We start from the raw sequence: 20264 nt of genomic DNA on the forward strand, positions 1-20264 counted from the left end.
CCATAAAGGTGGTAGAAATCATTGATCAACCTGATGGAAATACTTAATAGGAAGAGCACAAGAAATATAAAAAAATAAGGTAACATAAGGCCTCCAAAAGAACATAATGATGCTCTAGCAACAGATACTAAAGAAATCAAAATGGACGAAATGCCAGAACAAAAATTGAAAAGAATGATTATATAAAAGGTCAATGAGGAGGGAGATCCAAGATGTTGAACTAGAGGGAGGCTGCATTCCTGGTTGCTCCATGACTCAGGATTCAAGCAGAAGAAATACTGTCTGTGAGGCAGCTGTTGCTGCCCACAGTCCCCTGCTGTTTACCCCCCATTTGTCCACTAGGATAGCCTGCTGCTTGCCAGCATATTGTCTGCCTTTTGAGCACAGATCACTGGCTGACTTCTGCCTATCATCCACCATTTGCCCATTTGCCTATTGTCAACCCATGAATTGCCCACCATTAGCCTTCAGACCACATGCAGACCTTCAGCAGATCACCCAATATAGCTCTTGCAAGAGTGGGGGCATTGTGGTGGTTCTTACAGGTATGGGGTTTACAGCAGTTGATGTGAGGTGATCCCTGTATGGCTACTCCTAAAATGGAAATGATAGCCTTTATTGGGTGATGTAAGTTTCCTCAGGACTGTGGATGCTAGTTCTGTTATTATATTGCCCGCTGAGGCCTGGAAATCCATTGTCACAATACCCACAGGTTTGGTTTCATGTGGCCCCTCAATCTTGGCACATCAGTCAAAGCCTGCAGGTTGTCTGCTGCACTGTGCCATCTTGGGGTGTGGCTACCTCAGTCTGGGGACACCAGCCAGGGCCTGGAGATATATTTCAGCATACCTACAGGTCTGGTTGCACCTGAGGTCTTTCTGCTGGGTGTGCTAGTGGCTAATATCTGTCTGCCTCTTTGCAGGGTCCTTCCTTTGTGTGACCACATCCCTTGTGGTCCCTCCGCAAATTGAAACAGCATTTAGATCTTGGGCTACAGCAAGGCAGAGCCTAGGAAAGCTGAAGCCCAGGTCTGTCAGGTTGCAGCTGGGTTTGCATGGGCCAGTCTGGGTCTAGCAGACCTGTAGACAGCTGGAGACTAGGGGTAGTTACAGTGGAAGCACAGGTTGGAGAAGCTGGAGAAAACCAGGCTCCCTCCAACTCAGCTCTGAAGTGCACAGGGCCGACTACAATGGGTGGGAAGACTAGAGGAGCATGTGAGAACATCTTGCTATTGGCTCACGCCCACTCAACTGTTGAGAGCCACAGCCGAAGGGGCCCCAGCAAACTTCCAGCTGCCAGCAAACTTCCAGACTACCAGATGATTATTGGCTCACAGGGGCCCCAGCAACATCTAGCAACATCTAGCTGATTGGCTCCTCTGCGGTGATGCTCATTGGGCTGTTTCCCTGCCCTTTCAGACCACAGAGCTGCTCATTGGGGAACTTTTTGGCTCCGCCCATGCGACCCAGCCAATCGGCCTCAAGAGCAGGAGGTTTGTGGGAGGAAGAGGCTGGGTTGGGGTGTGTGGCTTGTGGGAAGCCGGTGGTGGCAGTTGGGCTCTGAGGGTTTTTTCCTGAGGAGCTGTTTTGTTTGGCATATGTAGTTCTAAAAATAAAGTTAGTTTCTTTTGACAAGTGGCTCCTGAATTGTGCCCAGCCAGTCTGCGGCATTTGGTGGCTCACACGGGGAGCGACTGAGGGTAAGTAAACAGCTTGCCCCTGAGGGCAGGGCGAGAGGATGGGTAGCCATTTTAAGATTCCTCTTTTGTTTTGCTTCATTTTTGTTTTAAGTTGCCTGTCCCTGGAGATGAGTGAGACGGAAGAAAAACCGCTCACATCTAAGGAAAAACTATTTACGTCTGAGGAACAGATAGGGAGAAAGGACGGATGCACATGTCAGGAGGATAGAAAGGCTATAATGAATTTTTGTTGTTCCATTTTTATTTCATTCTGTCTCGGTTTTGTTTGGCGTCATCTTGTTGGATTGTATTATAGTAGAAATACGGGATCAGAAATTAGTAAAAAACAAACTGAAAGAGTGTTAAGTAAATTGTTAGAGGAAGAAGGCATCTCAGTAAAATCAAGAATAGTCAGGGCATACGTTGATACAATGCAAAAATGTAGGCCATGGCTTTTTAAGGAGGAGTTGTTAAATATATCACAATGGAACCATCATGGTGAAGATTTAAAAAGAATAGAAAAGAACAGCCCAGGAACTCTGCCAGCTGGCACATTGACATTGTGGGCATTGGTATCTGGTTTGCTTAGTCCAAAGCCTTCAATTCAGACAAAGGTAGAGGAAGGAGAAGACATATTGATTCAAGTAAAAGAGGAGGTCTCTCAAGTTAGTCAGAAAGAGGAAAAGATTCAAGTAAAAGAGAAGGTCTTTCGAGCTAATCAGACAGAGAAAGAAAGTTTAGAGCAGAAAAAGCCATCAGGGGGAAAGTTACAAAAGGAGACTGCTACTAAAACCTTTCTATCACCAGAGGGCTTCAGTGTCCAACCAACAGCACCACCTCTACAGGAGACTGCTACTAACACCTTTCTATCACCAGAGGACATAAGTGTCCAACTGACAAGGCCACCTCCATATGCTGAGAGGCCCCAAACCCCCGCAGTTGATAGTTCGGATCCTGAGACAGGATCTCAAGTATTAACATGCCCTGTATTTGAGGTAGGAGGGCAGCGAATTTACCATGCTTTAAATTTCAAAACAGTGAAGCAGCTAAAAGAGGCTGTAACAACCTATGGTCCTCAAGCACCCTTCACTGTAAGCTTGGTCGAATCCTTTACCAACTTGAACATGACGCCAGCAGATTGGGCTAATATGTGTAAAGCTGTGCTAAATGGAGGGCAATACCTGTTATGGAAGGCTGCCAATGAGGAATTTTGCAAGGAGACAGCTAGTCGAAATGTAGCAGCTGGTTATCCTCAGAGAAATCTAGATATGTTGTTAGGAAAGGGACCTTATGAGGATCAGCAGCAACAAATTGCATATGATCCTGGTGTATATTTACAAATTGCTGTAGATGCAGTTAAGGCATGGAAGACTTTACAAGGACATGGAGGTTTACAAGGTCAATTATCTAAGATAATACAAGGAGCTAATGAATCTTATGCTGAATTTGTAGATAGGCTTATTCAAACAGCTACCAGAGTTTTTGGGAATACAGAACAAGCAATGCCATTAATAAAACAACTGGCTTAAGACCAAGCGAATCGTTGGTGCAGAGATATCATTAGACCAAGGAAACATGAAGATTTAAACACATATATTAAATTATGTAGAGACATTAATGAACAAGAGCAAGTCATGGCAGCTGCAGTAAAACAGGCTTTAGATGCCAGAGACATTAATGAACAAGGGAAAATTGTGGCAGCTGCAGTAAAACAGGCTTTAGATGCCAGAGACATTAATGAACAAGGGAAAATTGTGGCAGCTGCAGTAAAACAGGCTTTAGATTCCAGGCCAAGAACATGCTACAATTGTGAACAAACAGGACATTTTAAAAGGAATTGCCCCATAGGAGGAGGGTTTAACAAAACTAGGTATCAAAGGAGTAGAATACCGGGTATTTGCCCATGATGCCATAGAGGGAGACATTGGGCTAATGAATGCCGTTCTCAAACCACCATAGAGGGTACTCCATTATCAAAAAACGAACAAGGACCAAGTGTTTATCCACGATATCGTGGAGAAAGGCATTGGGCTCCATTGCCAAAAAATGGACAGGGGGGCCCAATGCTCCGGGGCCCAAAACCACAAATATACGGAGCACTGGAGGAACCCAGCAACCCCATCAGGGTAGTGCCCAGGACACATTGTCCATCAGATCCCTCATCAGACAAACCAGAGGGACTGCAGGGTTGGACATCTGTGCCTCCACCAGATCAGTACTAACTCCAGAGGTGGGAGTTCAAATCATTCCCACAGGGGTGAAAGGACCTCTTCCCAAAGGAACAGTAGGCTTATTATTGGGACACAGCTCTTCTACTCTAAAAGGACTTATGATAAATCCTGGGGTAATTGATCCCGATTATGAAGGTGAAATAAAAATTATAGCCAGTTCTCCAAATGGTATATCAGTAATTTCACCAGGAGATAGAATAGCACAGTTACTAATAATACCAAGCCTATATGATAAATTTTCCAGTCGTGCTGTAGAAAGAGGTTCCAAGGGATTAGGCTCCACAGGTGTAGATTGGGCTATGCTATCTTTAAATTTAGATTCTCGCCCCATGCTAAAACTAAATATTCAAGGACATGAATTTAATGGACTACTGGATACAGGTGCAGACCTTAGCATCATCTCTCATCAAGAATGGCCAAAACATTGGCCATTACAACAAGCCACTCAAATGCTTCGAGGCCTAGGAGTGGCGACTAATCCCCATAGAAGTGCAATGGTATTAGATTGGAAGGATCCTGAAAGATGTGAAGGAACTATACAGCCATATGTATTGGATCATCTTCCTATAAATTTATGGGGACGAGATGTCCTAGATCAATTAGGTTTGACATTAACAAATAACATCAACCAAAATGCACCCACTATTATGACTAGACAAGGTTTTAGGAAAGGAAAAAGATTAGGAAAACAAGAACAAGGTATAGTAGCACCAATACAAATAGATCAAGGAACAGACAGACATGGTTTGGATTTTCAGAAAGGGCCACTGAGACAATAAAAATTACTTGGAAATCAGAAAGACCAGTATGGGTTCCTCAGTGGCCCCTGACTAAAGAAAAGATACAAGCAGCCCATGATCTGGTCAAACAACAATTAGCGGAAGGACATATACAATCTTCTGTATCTCCCCATAATACTCCCATTTTTGTCATCAAAAAGAAATCTGGTAAATGGAGATTATTGCAAGATTTAAGAGCCATTAATAATGAGATGGTTATTATGGGACCTGCTCAATCGGGGATTCCTCAATTGTCTGCTTTGCCAAAAACTTGGTATGTTTTAGTTATAGATATTAAAGATTGTTTTTTTTCAATTCCAATTCATCCTGAGGATAGTCCACGTTTTGCATTTACTATCCCTGCACTGAATCATGAAGGTCCTGATCAGAGATATGAATGGAAAGTACTCCCTCAAGGGATGGCTAACAGCCCAACTATGTGTCAAATTTATATTAACAAAGCAATCCAGCCACTTAGAAATCAAAATCCTGAACTACAAATATTTCACTATATGGATGATATATTATTAGCACACAAAGCTAAAAACACATTGCTAGAATGTTATGCCACACTTACAAACTTATTAAAAAATTATAATCTAGAGATAGCAATAGATAAAGTACAATTAAATTTTCCAATTAATTATTTAGGAGTTCTATTATCCTCAACCATGGTTCATCCACCAAAAATTCAAATACGAGTAGATCAACTCAAATCACTTAATGACTTTCAAAAGTTATTAGGAGACATAAATTGGTTAAGGCCTTATCTAGGCATACCAACAGGAGAGTTGGGACCTTTATTTGATATCCTAAAAGGTCCATCAGATCAAAATTCACCCCGAATGTTAACACCTGAAGCAAGAAAGGCATTAAAAATCATTGAAACATATATGGAAAATATGCATTTGGATAGAATTGATATAAGTTTGCCTTTATTATTTATTGTACTACCAACAAAAAATATTCCTACAGGAGTATTTTGACAAGAAGGTCCATTATTATGGATACATTTATCTTATTCTCCTAACACTATTCTTACTAGGTATCCTGAGGCTGTAGGACAATTAATAATCAAAGGAATAAAAGCAGCAAAGGGAGTGTTTGGAATTTCTCCCAATAAAATTATTACTCCATATACTATGAATCAAATTGATGAGATAGCTAATGAGTTAAATACTTGGGCAATAATCATGTGCAAATCTAATGTTTCATTTGATAACCACTTACCATCTAATCCTTTATTGTCTTTTTGGTCATCGCATCCTGTAATTTTTCCAAAAATGACAAGAAAAACACCTATCAGGAATGCTCCAAATATACTCACTGATGGATCAAATAATGGTACAGCAGCAATAGTTACACCTGATCAAACTTTTACATTTTTAGTACCCAAACAATCAGCTCAAAAGGTAGAGCTTAAGGCAGTATTACAGGCTTTTGTGATGTTTAAAGATTCTGTATTTAATTTATTTTCCGATAGTCAGTATATAGTTAATGCTATAGTATCCCTTGAAGATGCTGGTAGGATTTCCCCTTCCTCTACTGTTTTCTTTTTGCTTTCCACTTTACAAAGTCTAATCTGGGACAGAAAAGATCCATTCTTTATAGGACATATCAGGGCACATACAGGATTGCCTGGAGCCCTTAGTTTGGGCAATGATTTAGCAGATAAAACTACACATGACATACATATTTTCTCTACACTAGAAGAAGCTATAAATTTTCATAAAAAGTTCCATATCAATGCTAATACTTTACAAAAGCATTTTAAAATAACTAAGGACCAAGCTAGACAAATAATGTCAAAATTGTGTGACCTTTTTACCACAAGTTAATCTTGGAGTCAATCCTAAAGAATTGATACCTAACCATATTTGGCAGATGGATGTCACACACTTGCCAGAATTTGGAAAATTAAAATATTTGCATGTTACAGTTGATACTTCTTCTGGATTTTTGATGGGCTCCCTTCATGCCGGAGAGAAAACTAAAGATGTTATAGCTCATTGCTTACAAAATTTTGCCACTGTGGGCGTTCCAAAACAGTTAAAAACAGATAATGCCCCTGGTTATACTTCTACCTCTTTTAAACAATTTTGCTCATCATTTGGCATTACTCATATAACAGGAATCCCATACAATCCACAGGGACAAGGCATAGTTGAAAGAGCTCATCAAACTATTAAAATGTACTTATTAAAGCAAAAAGAAGGAATTGGGAAGGGGTGTATATATTCCCCAAAGATAAACTTAAAATAACCCTTTTTACTCTAAACTTTTTAAATTTGGATTCATCAGGACTTAGTGCTGCGGAAAGGCATATGTGTCCAAAAAATGTACATAAGCCCAAGGTACTTTGGAAGAATATTCTAACAGGACAATGGAAAGGTCCTGACCCAGTAATTGTCTGGAGTCGGGGGTCTGTTTGTGTGTTTCCACAGGGAGAACAGCAGCCGATTTGGATTCCAGACAGATTAACTAAAGCGATTTCTACAGACCAAAAAGAAGATGATTTACCTCAAAACCATAACAGCTGATATCCAGAACTCCAGTTTGGTTATTCTTACATCTGCAACAGAACCAGAATGCTTTTTTCAATACCTATTTTATTATTGTCCTTTCCCATATCATGAAGTTCTATTTTGTTTTTTGAGCTCATACAGACCTAGGTTAATGTTTTGCTGATCAGTTCTATTTTTTGACTATAGAGTTTTTAAACATTGCAATGGAGATTTCACCTGTAAAAAGTTATAAGGCCTTTACTATTTTGTTATGTGTCGTATGTATGTGTGCACACTTGTGTTTTGTGTTATGTTTGAATGTATGTCCATATATCATATAGGATGAGCGCTCATGAAAAAATGGATCCAAATAATTTTTTTTATTCACGTGATTTAAATGGTTTAATTTAAATTGGGTAAACAGCTGTTGAGGATTGTTTTAAAATGTGAACAAAAAAGGAGGTTAACAGATCTGTTTGTTTACTTTCACCTTTCCTTTTCATTATATTTAATAATTCTCTTAAAGATAATGTAAATTATTAAGAAAATTGTTTTCTTTTAGTTCCTTCTGGAATGTTACATAATTTTTTCTTTAGCCGTTATTGCCAGAATTCCTATCTTCATCCCTGTGCCAGTGAAGACAATGTAAATATTTTAGAAAATTGTTTTCTTTTAGTGTCTTCTGGAATGTTACGTAATTTTTTCTTTAGCCATTATTGGCAGAATTCCTATCTTCATCCCAGTGCCGGTGAAGACAAAGATAAAACCAATCTACAGCTTCTGCAATAGCCATCACTGAACTGCTTGCAGAACTTGCCTGGACTATGTGTCACTTGTATGCATTGTAAACTCACTTGTATGCATTGTGAACTATGTGTTAGTGCAGCAACTTGTGGTAGTGTTGGGGTATTTATGCTGATGGTGTCATCGGTGGTACAATTTTTCCAAAAGGAGCCGTCAATTGGCTTGGTGTATCTTCCTCCCTTCTGCTTGTCATGATCGTTCAGCTAAAATTTGGGGGCCAACAGAGGTGAGGCAAAGAACCTCACCCCCCCTCCCCCGCTGGTACAAAGACCTCTCCACAGGTGTGGCTGTATACTGGACCGGTAGTCAGTGACAGGTAAGATCCAATTGCAATGGTACCAACCTAAGACAGGAGGCTGACGCCTTGAGGTCAGCTCATCTAATGACGGGTAAGTACCATATGTACTATTGGACAACCTAAGGCAGGCACGGTCCCTAAGCCACATGCTTGTTGTTTAAACAGAGAGGGGGAGATGTTGAGAGCCACAGCTGAAGGGGCCCCAGCAAACTTCCAGCTGCCAGCAAACTTCCAGACTACCAGATGATTATTGGCTCACAGGGGCCCCAGCAACATCTAGCAACATCTAGCTGATTGGCTCCTCTGCGGTGATGCTCATTGGGCTGTTTCCCTGCCCTTTCAGACCACGGAGCTGCTCATTGGGGGACTTTTTTGGCTCCGCCCATGCGACCCAGCCAATCGGCCTCAAGAGCAGGAGGATTGTGGGAGGAAGAGGCTGGGTTGGGGTGTGTGGCTTGTGAGAAGCCGGTGGTGGCAGTTGGACTCTGAGGGTTTTTTCCTGAGGAGCTGTTTTGTTTGGCATATGTAGTTCTAAAAATAAAGTTAGTTTCTTTTGACAAGTGGCTCCTGAATTGTGCCCAGCCAGTCTGCGGCACTCAACCAGTTTGGCATCCACAGGACTGGAGCTACCATCAAACTTCAGACAACCCCACCTATCAGCAGAGAAGGGAAGCTGAAAAAAATTTTGAAAGCCAATGGAAGCAATTGTTCAATTTTCCATTCAGCCTTTTTTTTTTTTTTTTTGGTCCTCTTTCTCTCACAACTCTACCATGTTTGAATTAAAATATTTTTCATGCATCAATTTATTAAGGAATGGGATGTCTGTATAGCATATTATGGTTTTGTTTTATATTCTTATATATTTCCTTTTTAAAAAACTGTATATATTTTTTCTCTCACCTATCTATCTCTCTGGATTGTCTTTCTCACTTCTCTCAAACTAACCACCAATCTCTATTAATTCCTCCCTTGCTCTTATTAAAATTTTACCTCTATCTTCTCCCTTTTAAACATCACATCTTACACTACTCCTGTTCCCTCAATGTACAAACCCTTTTTAGCAAACTTGCTGTTTATACTATAGACAATATTTGAACACATCATTTCTCTCTCTCTCTCTCTCTCTCTTTTTTTTTTTTTTTTGTAAGCAGCAAAGAGGTGTTTATTGAGAGCTAGCTCGGTCCTCCGCGCACACACACAGCAACTGGTGATGCTGAGAGGCCCTGAGCCCAGGGTTTTCAGCAGTTTTATACATTCTTTGGAGAAGGCAGGGACCCCCACATACATCATAGCATCTCTTAGCAAATCATCACACACCGCAGGAAAATCAAATAACAACTCTGAAACATGATTAGCATATCAAGTGGCGGGAAAGAATCTGGAAAAAAAAATATTGGTTAGTTCAAAGGGTTGATGCACTTAAATTTTTTTTAGTTCATTTTTTTATTGGTTGTTCAAAACATTACAAAGCTCTTGACATATCATATTTCATACATTAGATTCAAGTGGGTTATGAACTCCCATTTTTACCCCAAATACAGATTGCAGAATCACATCAGTTACACATCCACATTTTTACATAATGCCATATTAGTAACTGTTGTTTTCTGCTACCTTTCCTATCCTCTACTATCCCCCCTCCCCTCCCCTCCCATCTTCTCTCTCTACCCCATCTACTGTAATTCATTTCTCTCCTTTTTTTTCCCATTCCCCTCACAACCTCTTATATGTAATTTTGTATAACAATGAGGGTCTCCTTCTATTTCTATGGAATTTCCCTTTATTCCCATTTTATTTTTCCCTTTATTCCCATTTCTCTTTATTGTGACAAAACTTTAGACACCTTAATAGGAGCTATTTGGTTTAAGGTTGTATATTGTTTGCACTGGGTGCTGTTAATATTTTTTTCCCCTTTAAAGGTGAGGTACTGGAAGCATTCAGGGACACTATAAGACTACAGAGTAGAAACTGTACTGCCTCAGATCCATACCACTAGATGGGAAGACAGACAAATAACATGAAAAAACAAGGGAATGAAGCATTTCAAACAAACCAAGATATTCCAAGAATAGAATCCATAGACAAGACAGTAGAAGAAATGTCAGAGAAGGAGTTTAGAAGGTACACAGTTAAACTAATCTTCAAAATAAAGGATGGTATCAGAGAGAAGATAGAGGAAGTGAAAGATCACTTCAATAAAGAAGCAGAGATTTTTGAAGAGGCAGATCTCCAATAAAGATTCCAAAATGAATCAAGGAGAAATCCTCAAAATGAAGGAAACAATAAACTAAATTAAAAATTCAATGGAAATTATCACCAACAGTCTAAAACACTTAGAAGACAGAACTTCAGGCAATTAACACAAAATATATACTCTTGAAAACAAAGTCAACCACACAGACAAGTTGGTAAGAAACCATGAATAGAACTTCCAAGAAATATGGGATAACATGAAAATACCAAATTTAAGATTTATTGGAATAGACAAAGCTGTGGAGATATAAAGAAAAGGAATAAACAATCTTTTAAATAACATAATATCAGAAAATTTCCCAAACATAAAGAATGAAATGGAAAATCAATTACAATAGTCTTATTGAACCCCAAATGTACAAAATTATAGCAGACCAACACCAAGACACATTATAATAAGAACGACTGACATACACAATAAGGATAGAATTTTAAAGGCTGTGAAAGAAAAAAATCATATTACATATGGGGGAAACCAACTCGGAATTCAGCTGGTTTCTCAACCCAGACTCTCAAAGGCAGGAGGTCCTGGAATAATATGTACAAAGGTCTGAAAGAAAATGGATGCCAACCAAGAATTTTATATCCAACAAAATTAAGCTTTGGACTTTAAGATGAAATAAAAACCTTCCATGATAAACAAAAGTTAAAAGACTTCACTGTTAGAAAGCCTGCACTACAGAACATACTCAGCAAAATATACCATAAGGAGGAAATTATTAAAAAAAAAAAAAAACAGCAAAGCGAGGAACTACACTAAAGGAAAGGACAATCAAAGGAGAAACTAAGTCAAGTTAAAAAACAAAAATAAACCAAAATGAACAGGAATACAAATCATATCTCAATAATAATCCTGAATGTTAATAGCCTAAACTCATCAATCAAAAGACATAGACTGGCAGACTGAATTTTTAAAAAGACCCAACAATATGCTGTCTTCAAGAGACTCATCTCCTAGAAAAAGATATCCACAGATTGAAGGTGAACGGTTGGGAAAAAACATCACTCACGTGAATTGCATAAACAAGCAGGGATTTTTATCCTCATATCAGATAAAGTGGACTTCAAGCCAAAGTTATTCAGAAGAAATAAAGAAGGACATTTCATACTGCTTAAGGGAATCAATTGTACATCAACAAGACATAACAATCATAAATATATATGCCCCACACAATGGAGTATCTACATACATCAAACAACCCTTCTCAATTTCAAGAATCAAACAGACCACAACACAATAATTTTTGGGTGATTTTAACACACCTCTCTCACCACTGGATAGATTTTCCAAGCAAAGAAACTATAGAACTAAATAGTATAATCAATGACTTAGATTTAACAGACATATATAAAATATTTCATTCATCATCAAGCAAATACACTTTCTTCTCAGCAGCACATGGATCCTTCTCTAAAATAAACTATATGTTTGCCACAAAGCAACACTCAACAAATACAAAAAAAATAGAAATTCTATTTAATTTTACCATTGATTTCTAGAAATCAATGATAAAATAAAAAATAGAAGCTACTCCAAAACTTGGAGACTAAAAAGCATGGTATTGAATGACAAATGGATAGCAAATAAAATCAAGGAGGAAATAAAAAAATACTTAGAGGTAAATGACAACATCGATACAATATATCAAAACCTCTGGGACACTATCAAGGCAGTGCTAAGAGAAAATTTCATTGCATTGAGCTCAGACTTTAAAATAATAAAAAAATCAACAAATCAATGACCTAATATTACATCTGAAAGCCCTAGAAAAAGAACAAACCAACACTAAATGCAGTTAGAAAACAGGAAATAATTAAAATCAGAGATGAAATCAATGAAATTGAAACAGAAGAAACAATTCAAAAAATTGACAAAACAAAAAGTTGATTCTTCAAAAAAATAAATAAAATTGATAAACTGTTTGCTACAATAATAAAGAGAAACAGAGAAAACCCTCAAATTATTAAAAGTTGTAATGAAAAAAGAAATATCATGATGGACACTACTGGAATACAGAAGATAATTAGAAAATATTTTGAAAATTTATACTCAAATAAAATGGAAAATCTCAAAGAAATCGATAAATTTCTGGACATATGATCTACCCAAACTGAATCAGGAGGACAAACACAATTTAAACAAAACCATTTTCAAGCAATGAAATAGAAGACTCCATCAAACTCCTACCAAATAAGCAATGCTCATGACCAAATGGCTTCTCAACCAAGTTCTACAAGATCTTCAAAAAAGAATTAACACCAATACTCCTCAAATTATTCCATGAAATAGAAAGGGGAGGAACCCTTCCAAACTCAAGCTATGAGGCCAATATTACCCTGATACCAAAATCAGACAAAGACACATCAAGGAAAAAATACTTCAGACCAATATCCCTGATGAACCTAGTCGCAAAAATTCTCAATAAAATTCTGGCAAATTGCATACAAAACATACTTAAAAGCTAGTGCAGGGTGGGGTTGTAGCTCAGTGGTAGAGTGCTTGTCTAGCATGTGTGAGGCACTGAGTTCAATCCTCAACACCATATAAGAATAAATTTTTTAAAAAAGTATTGTGTCCATCTATAATTTAAATTTTTTTTTTTAAATATAGTGCACTATAATCAAGTTGTGTTCATCCCAGGGATACAAGGTTGGTTCAACATACGGAAATCAATAAACATAATGCATCACATCAATAAACTTAAAGACAAGAATCATATGATTATCTCAATAGATACAGAGAAAACATTTGACAAAATACAGCACCTCTTCATGTTCAAAACACTAGAGGTCTAGGGATATAGTTCAGTTGGTAGAATGCTTGCCTCACATGCACAAGGCCATGGGTTCAATCCCCAGCACCACAAAACAAACAAACAAAAACACTAGAAAAAATCGAGATATTAGGAACATACCTCAACATGGTAAAAGCTATCAATGCTAAGCCCAAGGAGAATATCATTCTAAATGGAGAAAATATGAAAGCATTCCCTCTAAAAACTGGAACAAGACAAGGATGCCCTCTTTCACCACTTCTATTCAACATAGTCCTTGAAACTCTAGCCAGAGCAATTAAACAGATGAAAAAAATTAAAAGGATACGAATATGAAAAGAAGAACTCAAACTATCACTATTTGCCAATAACATGATTCTATATTTAGAAGATCCAAAAAAATTCCATCAGAAAACTTCTAAAACTAATAATGAATTCAATAAAGTAGCAGGATATAAAATCAATACTCACAAATCAAATGCATTTCTATATATAAGCAATGAATCCACTGCAAGAGAAATTAGAAAAACCACCCCTTTCAAAGTAGTCTCCAAAAAATGAAATAAAATACTTGGGAATCAATCTATCAAAAGAGGTGAAAGACCTCTACAGTGAAAACTACAGTACAATAAGGAAAGAAATTGAAGGACATCTTAGATGATGGAAGAATCTCCCATACTCTTGGATAGGCAGAATTAATATTGTCAAATGGTCATACTACCAAAACAATTATACAGATTTAACACAACTCCTATTGAAATCCCAGTGACATTCCTCATAGAGCTAGAAAAAGCAATCATGCAATTCATTTGGAAAAATAAGAGACCAAGAATAGCCAAAGCAATCCTTAGCAAGAAAGAGTGAAGCAGGAGGCATCACAATACCAGAACTTAAATTATACTACAGAGCAATAGTAACAAAAATGGCATGGTATTAGTACCAAAATTATTAAGAATACAAGCAATAATAGATGTTGGCAAGGATGTGTGGAAAATGGTACACTCATACATTGCTGGTAGGACTAAAAGTTGATGCAACCACTATGGAAAACAGTATGGAGATTCCTTAGAAAACTTAAAATGGAACCACCATTTGACCCAGCTATCCCACTCCTCGGTTTATATCCAAAGGACTTTAAATGAGCATACTATAGTGACACAACTCCATCAATGTTAATAGCAGCTATGGAACCAACCTAGATTCCCTTCAACAGATGAATGGATAAAGAAAATGTGGTACATATACACAATGAAATATTACTTGGCCTTAAAGAAGAATGAAATTATGCCATTTGCAGGTATTTAGAACTAGAGAATATTTCACTAAGTGAAATAAGCCAATCCCCCAAAACCAAAAGCCAAATGTTTTCTCTGATAAGTGGATGTTATTCCATAGTGTGTGGGGGAAGAGGGAGTGAGTAGGGAAGAATAAAGGAATTTTGGATTGTGCAGAGGGGAGTGAGGAGGGGGTGGGACTGTGGGAATGGGAAGGATGATAGAATGAGACAGACATTATTACCCTATATAAATGTATGATTACACTACTAGTGTGACTCTGCACCATGTACAGCCAGAGGAATGAGAAGTTGTGCTCCATTTGTGTACAATGTGTCAAAATACATTCTACTGTCACATATAACTAATTAGAACAAATTTCAAAATTTTAAAAAATAAAAAAGAAACTGTAGCCAGGGCAACCAGGCAGGAGAAGGAAATTAAAATGAAAAAGGAGTCAAATTATCTGTTAGCAAATGACAGTATTTTATACTTGGAAGATCCAGAATTCTATAAGCAAAAGACTTCTAGATCTGATAAATTCAGAAATATAACAGAATACAAGATCGGCATAAAAAGTTATGCTCTATTTGTATGCAATGTGTCAAAATGCATTCTACCATCATGTATAACTAATTAGAACAAATAAAGAAAAGGTCAATGAGATCTAAAAACTACTTATAAACTGTTAAATGAAATTAAAAGATAATACAGGTTATGAATGAGAAATTCAGCAGAGACAGAGATTTTGAAAAAAGAACAAAAGAGATATTGGGGGAATGAAGAGCTCAATAATTCAAATAAAAATACAGTTGATAGCCTCAACAACACAGTAGATCAAGCAGAAGAAAAATACCTGAACTTGAAGACAGGTCGTTTGAAATATCCCAGTCAGAGAAAAAAAAAATAAGAAAGAATGAAGAGAGAATTCAAGCCCTTTGGACACCATTGACTGAACAAGTATTTGCATTTTTAGAATAGGTGAAGGTGAGGATGAAAAGGACATAGAAAAATTATTTAATGAAATAATAGCAGAAAACTTACTTATTCTTGGAAAAGACATGGATGTCCAAGTACAAGAGACTTATAGGAACTCAAAACATGACAAAGAATGATATTCACAATGACATATTAAAGTCAAACTATCAAAATTGCAAGATGAAGAAAGAATTATAAATTTTGAAAGAGAAAGTTTCCAAGTCACATTTAAGACCATCCCCATTAAACTAATAGAATATTTCTCACCAGAAATCCTATAGCTAGGATGGAATGTAATGGTATATTCTAGGCCCTGAAACAAAAGAATTTTCATCCAAGAATACTACATCAACTATAGATATCCTTTAGAAATGAAAGAGAAATAAAATTCTTCCAAGACAGCAAAAACTGAGGAATCTCACAACAGAACAGCATTACAAAAGATGCTTAAGGGGATTCTACATTCAGAAATGAAAAAATTTTGTTCCCATCATAGAAGTATGTTAAAGTATAAATTCCACTAGAAAAGAAGATATACAAAAGATAAATAGAATAATATCAAATATTGTAAATATAGTAAACCATCACACCACAAAAATGAACAGGAAGAAAAGAACAAAGATTATTCAAAACAAGTAGAATAAAACTAACAAAATGACAGGAAATAAGTCCATATTTTTCAATACTAACACTGAATATATATGGAACAGATTCTCCAATTAAAGAACAGAGAGTAGCTGCCGCAGTCTCTGGCTGGGCACAAATCACGAGTCACCACACAGCTTGTAGATTCAAACAGCAATTCTTTATTCCCGAACTCACACCGGCCGTCTACAAACACGTTCTGGGGGAATCCACGTTCTCTGCCCAAATCCACACTCTGCCCCAAATCCACTACTCCTGGGCTTCTGTCTCCCAAATATACTGTCTGACCCTAAGAACTCAAGAGGAACTCAGCAGCAGGATACGCCCTATTCTAAAGGGGGAACACCCTAATCTCCTATTATGCTAAACCGGGGACACCCTAAACACAGATCCGCCCTGGTCCTTGAGCAAGGTCACCTTTCAAGAGTCCTTCCACTAGACAGCATGGGAGTAGCTGGCAAGGAAATTGTCATACCTACTTGGCTGATAGCTCCCAGCAAGTAGCTAAATGGATTTAATAAAAAAAAAAGAAAAGAAAAAAAAGAAAACATGACCAAATAATATACTGCCTACAAGAAACACCACCTGGGCTGGGGTTGTGGCTCAGCAGTAGAGTGCTTGCCTAGCATGCATGAGGCACTGGGTGCAAATCTCAGCACAACATAAAAATAAAACAAAGGTTATTGTGTCCACCTACAACTAAAACAAATATTTTTTAAAAAAAGAAATACCACCAATAAAGATATATAGACTGAAAGTGAAAGTATGGGAAATGATAATGAAAGTAAATGGAAAACTAAGGAGAACATGAGAAGCTATATTTATATTCGAAAAATTGACTTTAAGAGGAGACAAAGAAGGTCACTGTGTAATGATCAAGAAATCAATTCATCAACAGATATAACAATTGAAATCTATATGCACCTAATGTCAGCACCTAACTTTATATTTTTAAAAAAACACACTATTAGACCTAAGGGGAAAGACAGGTTCTAATACAACAGTAGTGGTGGACTTCAACACTACCACTTTCATCAATGTGTGCATTATCCAGACAAACAATCAAAAATGCAACATGAATGTTAAGCTCTACTATAGATCAAATTAATCTAACAGATATTTACAGAACATACAACAATTGCACCATAACACTCTATTCATTAGGACATAGAATTTTCTTTAGAATAGATTATATATTAATGGCTTAATGTATGAGGCCACAAAAACGTAATAAAAATGCTTACATAATTGAAATCATATCCTGCATTTTATTATCACAGTGTAATCAAACTAGAAGTTGACAACAAAAGAAATCTTAGAAATTATACAAATACATGGAGATAAAACAAAAACATGTTTGCATGAACAATAACTCACAATGGAAAAAAGCATACTAAAACTTATGAGATACAGCAAAAGCAGTACTAAGTGGGAAGTTTATAGTAACACATGTTTACATTAAAAAATAGAAAGATTTCAAATAAAATTTTGATGTATCTCAAAGACTTAACAAAAATAAGAACAAGCCAAAGCCAAAACTAGAATAATGAAGATTAAAGCACAAATGACCAAAATAGACAACAAAAAATACAAAAGGACAATGAAATAAGGAATTGGATTTTTTTAAAAAAAACATTAAAAAATTAAGAAAACTTTATCTAGACTACCTAAGAAAGAGAGAGAAAGAAGAACCAAATAAATAAAATCAAAGGGGAATATGGAAACCTTACAACCAAAACCACAGAAATACAAATGATCATTTGGGATTAATATGAAAAAATATATGCTAACATATTGGGAAACCTGGAAGAAATGGAAAATTTTCTAAACACATATGACCTGCCAAAATTTAATCCTGGAAAGAAAACAAAACAAATCTGAATAGACCAAAACAAATAATGGTATGGGATTAGTATTTAAAAGATTCTCAAGGGAGATCAAAGATGGTAGATAAGAAGAGCCCCCAATATCATAGTTATTCTATGATTGTGAATTGAAACAGCAGTCCTGCAGCAGCAAACTGATGTAGCAAAACTTCAGGAAAATGTGGTAGGTGAAAACAAAACAAAATAAAACAATGGTTTCTAGAGTAGAAAGAGAATAAATAAAAACAATAGATGGCAGCAGTGTCCAGCAAGTGGTAGCTCGGTGGTGAAGAGAAACTCCCCTCCAAGGAGACAAAAGAAATTCTCCCATCAAGTTTTTTTAAAAAAAAGAATCTCTCAGTCCTTCACAGTCACAATCTGAGCAGAAAATAAGCTCAGAAAAAGCAAGCTGAATTGGTGTGGAAGAAAGCCCCAGCAATCCCCAAAGGAGACAGTTAAAGGGGTGGGGAGGAGCCAGGACAGCTTAAAAAGACTGCTTGTACTTCCTAAATGGTAGACTAGAAATCCCAGTTAACCTTTGTTTCTCATATTACCCTCCCTATTTCTCCTCCCCTACCCCATGTTATAGTTTAGCTATGAGGTGTCCCCAAAAAAACTCATGCGTGAAACAATGCAGGAAAGTTTAGAGGTGGTGAATTGTTGGGTTAAAGCCTTAACCTAATCAATACATTAATCCACTTGAATGGATTAACTGAGTGGGGTTTATATTTTGTCCCTGGTTAGTGGAGTTCTCTCTCTGGGAGTCCTTGAGCTACTTTCCTGCTCTGCACTCTTCTGCCATAATGTTCTGCCTCACCCTGGGCCCAGAGCAAAAATCCTCAGTAAACTATCAGCAAACAGCATTCAAAAACATATTAAGAAGATAATACACCACGACACAGTGGGCTTCATCCCAGGGATGTGAGATTGTTTGAACATCCACAAGTCAGTAAACAAAATTCACCACTCAGTGGAATTAAGAATCATGCAATCATTTCAATAGACACAGAAAAAGCCTTCAAGAAAATCCAGCACCAATTAATGTTAAAAACACTCAAAAAATGAGGGATAGAAGAACCTTATCTAAACATTACAAAGCTGTATTATTCATCCATGAAAAGGAATACAATTAAGTCATTTGAAGGAAAATGGATAGAACTGGAAATCATTATGTTAAACAAAATAAGCCAGACTCAGAAAGATGAGTAATGTATGCTTTCTTTCCTGCATATTGGCAAGGGGGTGAGAAAAATGGATGATATGAATGCATGAAGTAGACCTGTAATGTAGAAGAAGGGGATCAGGTTTTAGAGGAGGTAAGGGTAAGTATAGGGAGTGAGATTGATCAAATTAGTTATGCATGAGATTGATCAAATTATGTTATATCCATATAAATTATGTTATATGGATATGCCATAATGCAAACCACTGTGTTCTGAAACAGGTGGGCTCTTGGGGAGAGAAAAAGAGATCCTTACTAGGTGGAGTCCAAAGTCTATGTGCATGACCAGCCATACTTGTCATTTTAGTTAGAATGAACAAAACCTCTAGTGTATGCTTGTACCAGATCAACTAGAACAAAACATCATCAATTTATGTCACCAGATTCAAAGATCTACATAATGTACCCTCAACTGATTTATGGCTACACTGCTTAACCAAGGAGAAACATTCTGAATACCAAATAGCAAATTATTAACACAGGATTTGATTTTCAAAAAAGCTTGCCTGGGAACCTTCGCTTTTCTTCCCAGGAAAATCCTAATATATAGTTAGAGAGCTCAACCCAGTTTGCATCTCTCCCTTCCCTCCCCTCCCCTCCCCTCCCCTTCCTTTCTTTTCCAGTCTCTCTCTTCTCTTTTCTCTGATTTTGGGGTGTATACCTTTACTTTGCTGTCTTTTAATAAATCTTTGCTTGTGTCTTGCTTTCAACTTTTAAATTCTTTTCTGCAAAATAATTCAAGAACTCATTTGGACCAAGTTGAGGTCCCACTGCCGCCTTGGAGGGACCTCTCAGATCCCTGTCTGGTGACAGTTAATATGCATGAAAAGAATAAATAAATAAAGTACTGCAGTGGTAATTTAAAATTAGTCTTATATATGGTAATTTGGGGCTGAGGTTGTAACTCAGTGGTAGAGTGTTTGCCTACTATGTGTGAGGCCCCAAGTTCAATCCCCCAG

This window comes from Callospermophilus lateralis, chromosome X, assembly GCF_048772815.1.
Source record: "Callospermophilus lateralis isolate mCalLat2 chromosome X, mCalLat2.hap1, whole genome shotgun sequence".
Taxonomy (NCBI): Eukaryota; Metazoa; Chordata; class Mammalia; order Rodentia; family Sciuridae; genus Callospermophilus; species Callospermophilus lateralis.